Source organism: Micromys minutus (genome assembly GCF_963924665.1).
Source record: "Micromys minutus genome assembly, chromosome: X".
NCBI classification, from domain to species: domain Eukaryota; kingdom Metazoa; phylum Chordata; class Mammalia; order Rodentia; family Muridae; genus Micromys; species Micromys minutus.
Genome location: NC_137970.1, coordinates 29,294,065 through 29,300,087, shown reverse-complemented (window position 1 = coordinate 29,300,087; position 6,023 = coordinate 29,294,065).

Here is a 6,023-nt window from a genome sequence, read left to right as displayed (position 1 = left end):
GGCTGTATCTTGAAAGCACTTTACAATATAGATCTGGGTAGAGAATATTTCACTTTTTAAAAGATAGTTTCAAATTTCAATGAGAGAGAGAGAGAGAGAGAGAGAGAGAGAGAGAGAGAGAGAGAGAGAGAGGGAGAGAGAGAGAGAGAGAGAGAGCTTTTCTTCAACTCAGGGCTAAAGAAAATAAGAACAAAGAAAATATCTCTCAAACCAATTTTCTTACACAAACCCAAATAGCAGGGGTAATTTCAGCTCTGGCTCCCATTCTTTTGCTCTTTGTCTCAGTGACTATCAAAGGTAGAGACCCAGGGGAACACAAAGCAGCTCTGATAATTTGAAAAAAAAATCTTTTTGGTTTTTAGCACATTCAGAAGAGGAACATACTATTTAGCAAAGCTTCATATGAACTCTTTCATAAAATCTTCTCTACAGAGGCCTGGAGACAACTACATAGGCATGAAGAAAGCAGAGGGAAGTCTGTTGTATGGCCCAAGAGTCTGTAAACAGTAACCAACCAACCAACCAACCAACCAGTCCAGGCATCTTCCTGGATATGCTTTTGTTTTGAAGGGCTTTGGGCTTTCAGGCACAGGACTGAGGGAATGTGGGCCAGTTGGAGCTCCTTTTGCATAAACTCAAATCTACAGTGGTTGCCAGGATATAAACACAAGGGGCAGACTACATGTATGTGTGGGTAGTGAGGTTTTCCTTATACCGAGGAAACCCAAATGACTAGAATACATCACACCTTCTTTATTTATGGGTACAGTTTTTCAGAAATTGAACAGGCTTGGAAAACAGCTGAGACATAAAATGCCATATCTCTGGCTATTGGGAGGAGAGGATGGTTTGGGGGAAGGAGTCAGGGCTCCAGTTGTACAGGACTGTAGAGGCATAGCTCAGCCAGTAAAGTTCTTGCTGTACAAGCATAGAGATTTGAGTTTATATTTCTCGAATACATGTAAAAAGCCAGGTAGAGACAGGTAAGGTGGAACATGCTTTTAATCTCAGTATCTGGAAGGTAGAGAGGCAAGCAGATCTGAGTTCAGTGCCAGTCTGGTCTATATAGCAGCAGTTCCAAGCTAGCCAAGGGGCTACCCAGTGAGACCCTGTTCTAAGATTTAAAAAAAAAAGACCAGGTATGTAGGGACATATCTGTAAATCTAGGACTAGTAGGCAGGTAGAGACAGGATGATTCCTAGAGTTTGTTTGCCAGTCAGTAAGTTCCAGGTTAATGGACAGACCCTGTCTCAAAACTACAGTGACAAGCAATTGAGGAAGATACCAGATGTCGCCCTCTGTCCAACATGCACAGATATACATACAAACACTGTTAGGTTTCAAACCTGGGTCAAATGGCAGAGTCACACAGTCAACATTCTCCCAGTATTCCTCAACCCCTACCAGGTCCTCCTAGCTGGTATCCCGCCCCATACCCTGAACTCTTGAGCCCAGGAGGTTGGGCTGTTCTCCTCTATCTAGCCCTTTTGGGTACTCTTTCTCTTTGTACCTTTGGGCCTTCTGGCTGCTGCATGTGGTTCCCTTGCTCTCCCCTCTGTCTTTCCCTCCCTCCTCTCCTCACAAGGCCCAGTTCAGTCTGGTCCTGTTCACTCTCTCCCAGATGTTCCTGCCTCTGATGAAGCTCTCCCACATACCTACAATAAACTCCTCCACCATACCTAGGACACATCATGTTCCTTTCCTTTTTCTTTGCTTTTCCCATTTAAACATATAAGTAGGGAAAACAAACAAAACCAAAACCACAAAAAGCCAATAGCTTCTCTCCAAGAGGCTTTTCCCCATCTTGCCCACCCAAACATGCTTACTTAGACATGACATTTGACAGCTCTTTGGGTACTTGTTCTCTGGCAGGAGTAGCTTTAGTCAGAGCTTTGGAGCCTGAGAGAATGACTACTGGTCTCCATCTCATTCCCACCTGTAGCTCAGGCTGAGACTGAAGCTCTTCTCTGGGAGAGGCTGTTAACTGGGGTTCAAGAGGCACATGGAGAGAAGCTATATATGAGAACTGTTCAAAGACGAGGTCTTCGCCTCACACATACAGTGCAGCCTTGGCTAGCAGCTTTTTGCTCTGAGCTATCTTCTATTTCCAGATAGTAAGGAGGATTACATGGACTCACACTTAAATGACCTTGGATGGCCAGACTTGGTGTCTTCCATCTTTAATCCTACCATACCTGAGAGACACAGGCAGATCTCTGTGGGTCCAAGGCCAGGTCTGCATAGCATGCTCCAGGACAGCAAAGGCTACATAGTGAGACTGTCTCAAAAATCAGCCCACCAATCAAATGATCTTGGATGTCACATTCTTCTCAGCAAATCGAACAACTTTTTAAAAAGCCTCAGATTTCCTACCTAGTGTTTTGGAGTTCTCTCTCTCCCTCTCTCTCTCTCTCTCTCTCTCTCTCTCTCTCTGTGTGTGTGTGTGTGTGTGTGTGTGAATAAAGATTTCAGGGAATCTGGGTCGGAGAGGGGATGAGAAGAGGCAGGGAGAAGAGGTCTTATTTTTTGGACAGGGACAGTTGGACGACAAAATGTAACAAGTAAGTGGCCCCAGGTTTAGCTGGTGAATCCTCCAGGGTTCGCCACCGGAGGATTTATATTTATATGGCTTAGTAATTAGGATGTTAGTTGTTGTGCCCAACGATTGTGTTACCTGTTGATTCTAAACTAAAATTCTGTGGTGTTTTCCTTCATGCAGTGAAGTTCTAGAGAAAGGTACAGTGGCAGGGCACCCCAGCCAGCCAAGGAATTGGGATATGTGGGGCTGGCGTGGCAGCAACCTGCCACAAGAAATTAGCAAGTTGAGTAGAGATTTCAGAGCTACAGGTCAGAGAGTCTGCCTAGATGAAAACAAGGCCCACCGGCCTGTCTGCCAGTAGTAGCGTGGTAACATTTTTAAATTATTATTTAACACAACATCTCTACATATGTACAAATTCATTTTGGATAACATTCCTGAAAGCAAACCCTTTTTTGGAAAACTAAGTTACTTTTCTTACTACACTGAGTAATTGTTAGAGAGAATGGCAATAACTTAAGAATACTGATTAGGGAAAAAAGTAAAATGGTACAAGGCAAAGATAAAGTCATTAAATAAGAAAATCATATCATAAATTGGTTTTGTAATAGTTTTATTAACTTTGCATAAACAGTCTTTATTCAAGGTGTAATGATTTGGAGGAAATTTGTCTATTCTTATCACCTCAGCTCTAGGTTACCTGTAATCCCTTCGTTATTTGTATGTAAATTTTTCCTGGTCTGAGCATTTCTCCATATAAATGGAATCTTATGATATATAGTAGTTTATGACTTGTTTCTTGTACTTATCATTGTGTTTTTAAGGTCCATTTGTTAGAGAAGTACTTTTTCCTTTTTTGTTACTAACCTTCTGTGTAGGGTATTCTATTATTATTTCTCCATGCATTTGGGTGGTCTCCACTTTGGGGCTATTGTGATTTAGTCTGCTACATGAAAATTCATATGTAAGTTTTTGCATGGACATGTTATCTTGAGCATGCACATACCCAGAATCGTTGGGTCGCTTGATGACTTTGTGCTTATCCTTACAAAGGACTGCTTCCCCAGGTGGCGGCACCATTTTCTGTTCCCACTCTCTCCACATCTTCAGCAATGCTTCTTGTACTTCAGTAGATCCATCCTAGTACGTGTGAAGCGGCATTCTATGATAATTTTTGATTTGCATTTCTCTAATAACCAATGTTGTTGAGCATCTTTTTAAGTAACCAATTACATATTTTTGGAGAAAAGTCTTGCCCATTTAAAAAAATCTCAATTTATGAATCCATTGAGAGTTCTTTGGGTGTCTTATATACAATTCTCTTATGAAAACATTCCTTCCATCCTGTTTCTCTTCCTGTCGTTGTCTTGGTTTAATTTTGCAAGGATCTCACTAGGTAGCTCTGGCTGGCCTAGAACTCACTATGTAGCTCAGGCTGGCCAGGAACTTTCAAAGATCCTTCTGTCTCTGCCTCCCAAGTTCTGAGATTATGGGTTTTTGTCATCACACCTGGCCATTCTCTTTAAAATCTCTCTTGGTGAAGTCCTTTGAAGCACAACAAATACCAAATTTTAATGAAGTCCAACTTTCCTGTTTCCTTTTTTGGTGTATTATCTGAGAAACTACTGTCAAACCCAAGGTCAAGATTTTCTCGTGTTTTCTTCTAAATATTTTGAAATTCTTTTTAAAAAGTTTTAAAGTTTTAACTCTTACTTTGTGAATAATTATAAAGCCAGAGTCTAATTTCAGTCTTTGGATATCAATATATAGCTCTCTTGGTAACTTCTGTTGAAATTCTACACCACAGTGAATGGTCTTTTTACTCTTTCAAAAACAACTGACTAAGAATATCAAGCTTTTTGCCAGGCCTCATAATCCTATTACCTCACAGTCTTCATTATTGTAGCATTGTAGTATTGCAAAACTAGTACATATAAATCTACCAATTATGGTATGTTTCAAGACTGAACTAACTATTCTGGGCTCCTTAAATTCCTAAGTCAGTATATCTGTAAAGAAGCCAGCCAGGGGTCTCATAATGGAAAATGCTTACAATTTCAGAATTTAATAAATAAGACACTAAGATCTGCAAAATATTTATTTGTAGGTAACTTCCTTTCTATAGTTAATGAAAATGCTAGTATCTTTTTCCTTTTTGTGGCAGGATATATATAGAAACTATTATTAAAGTAAACCTGAAACAGAATCTTCCTTTTTAAAAAATATGTTTGCAATATTATTTCTTCTAGGGGTGACTAATTCAATAAAGATTATATAACAGAGCAAAGTTGTTCCTATCTTAACATATTTTGTTTATCTTTAATACTAGACTTTGGGTTATACATGGAGAATTTTATTTTTTTGAGGACATACACAGGGTGTCTCATGCATGTTAGGCAAATACTCTTCCACTAAGTTCTCTCTACAGCCTGCAGATCACAACAAAATAAAACATTATGGCAAAGCACAACACTTTACATACTTTTAGTTAGTTGTGAAACATTAAATAATGCTATTAAAAAATAGAAGTAATCCTGGTACTTGAGGTGGGAGGTTGGTTATATGGTGTGGTGGTTTGTATATGCTTGGCCAAGGGAGTGGCAGTATTAGTTCTGTCCTTGACTACGGTCATATAACCACTTTGCCAGCTTCCCTGGATATCTAATAAGTTGTTTTTTTTTTTTTTGAACTGCTTCATTCTTTAGTCAATTCAGTCACTACCACTGGAGATGTGATGGAAGACAGCACATGTATTAGTGTGGGCTTTTAGAAAAGACTGTTAAAGGCATGGTGGCTCATCTCTATAAATATGGCAAGTGGAGGCAAGATGTTCAGGAGTTCAATATTATTCTCAACTGCTGGTGAGTTGGAGGATAGCCACACAAGATAATTCCAAAATTAAACAAAACCAACCAACCAACCCATACACTCGATTCAGCCTTCATAAAACAGGGTCCTCTGACCTCCACACACTTGCTGTGGCACATACATGTGTACACTCACACAGAGACAGACATAGAATGTGAAGTTCTGAGTTTGAGCTCTTACCTCCTTTAAAGAATGTTACATAAAACTGGAAAATAACAGACATGAAGTACCTCAAGTCTGAGGTACTGTTCCCCCACAAAGCAGTGCACAGCCATACCTCCATATGGACTATACACGAGGAGGTATAGCCATTGTGCCCGGTAGTGTCCCTTTTGGCTCAGAGTAGTCCAGTAGTATTCCCGTTGGCTCAGGATAATGCACAGTTGGCGCCAATCAGCCATCAGTTAGCTATGTCTGTGTGTATTATCTAATTGCTTCTGTGCTGTATGCACAGAGTTCTGTGGAGGCAACAGAGCCCTTACAGCCCCAAAAGCACATTTACTATTGGACTTCTCTGAAAGAGTTTGTCAAGCCCTGCTCTAGAACAAGAAGCAATCTTCCACAGCTGACCATCTTTCTTTGTAGTACTAAGCACAAAACGGCTCAGTATGTCTCT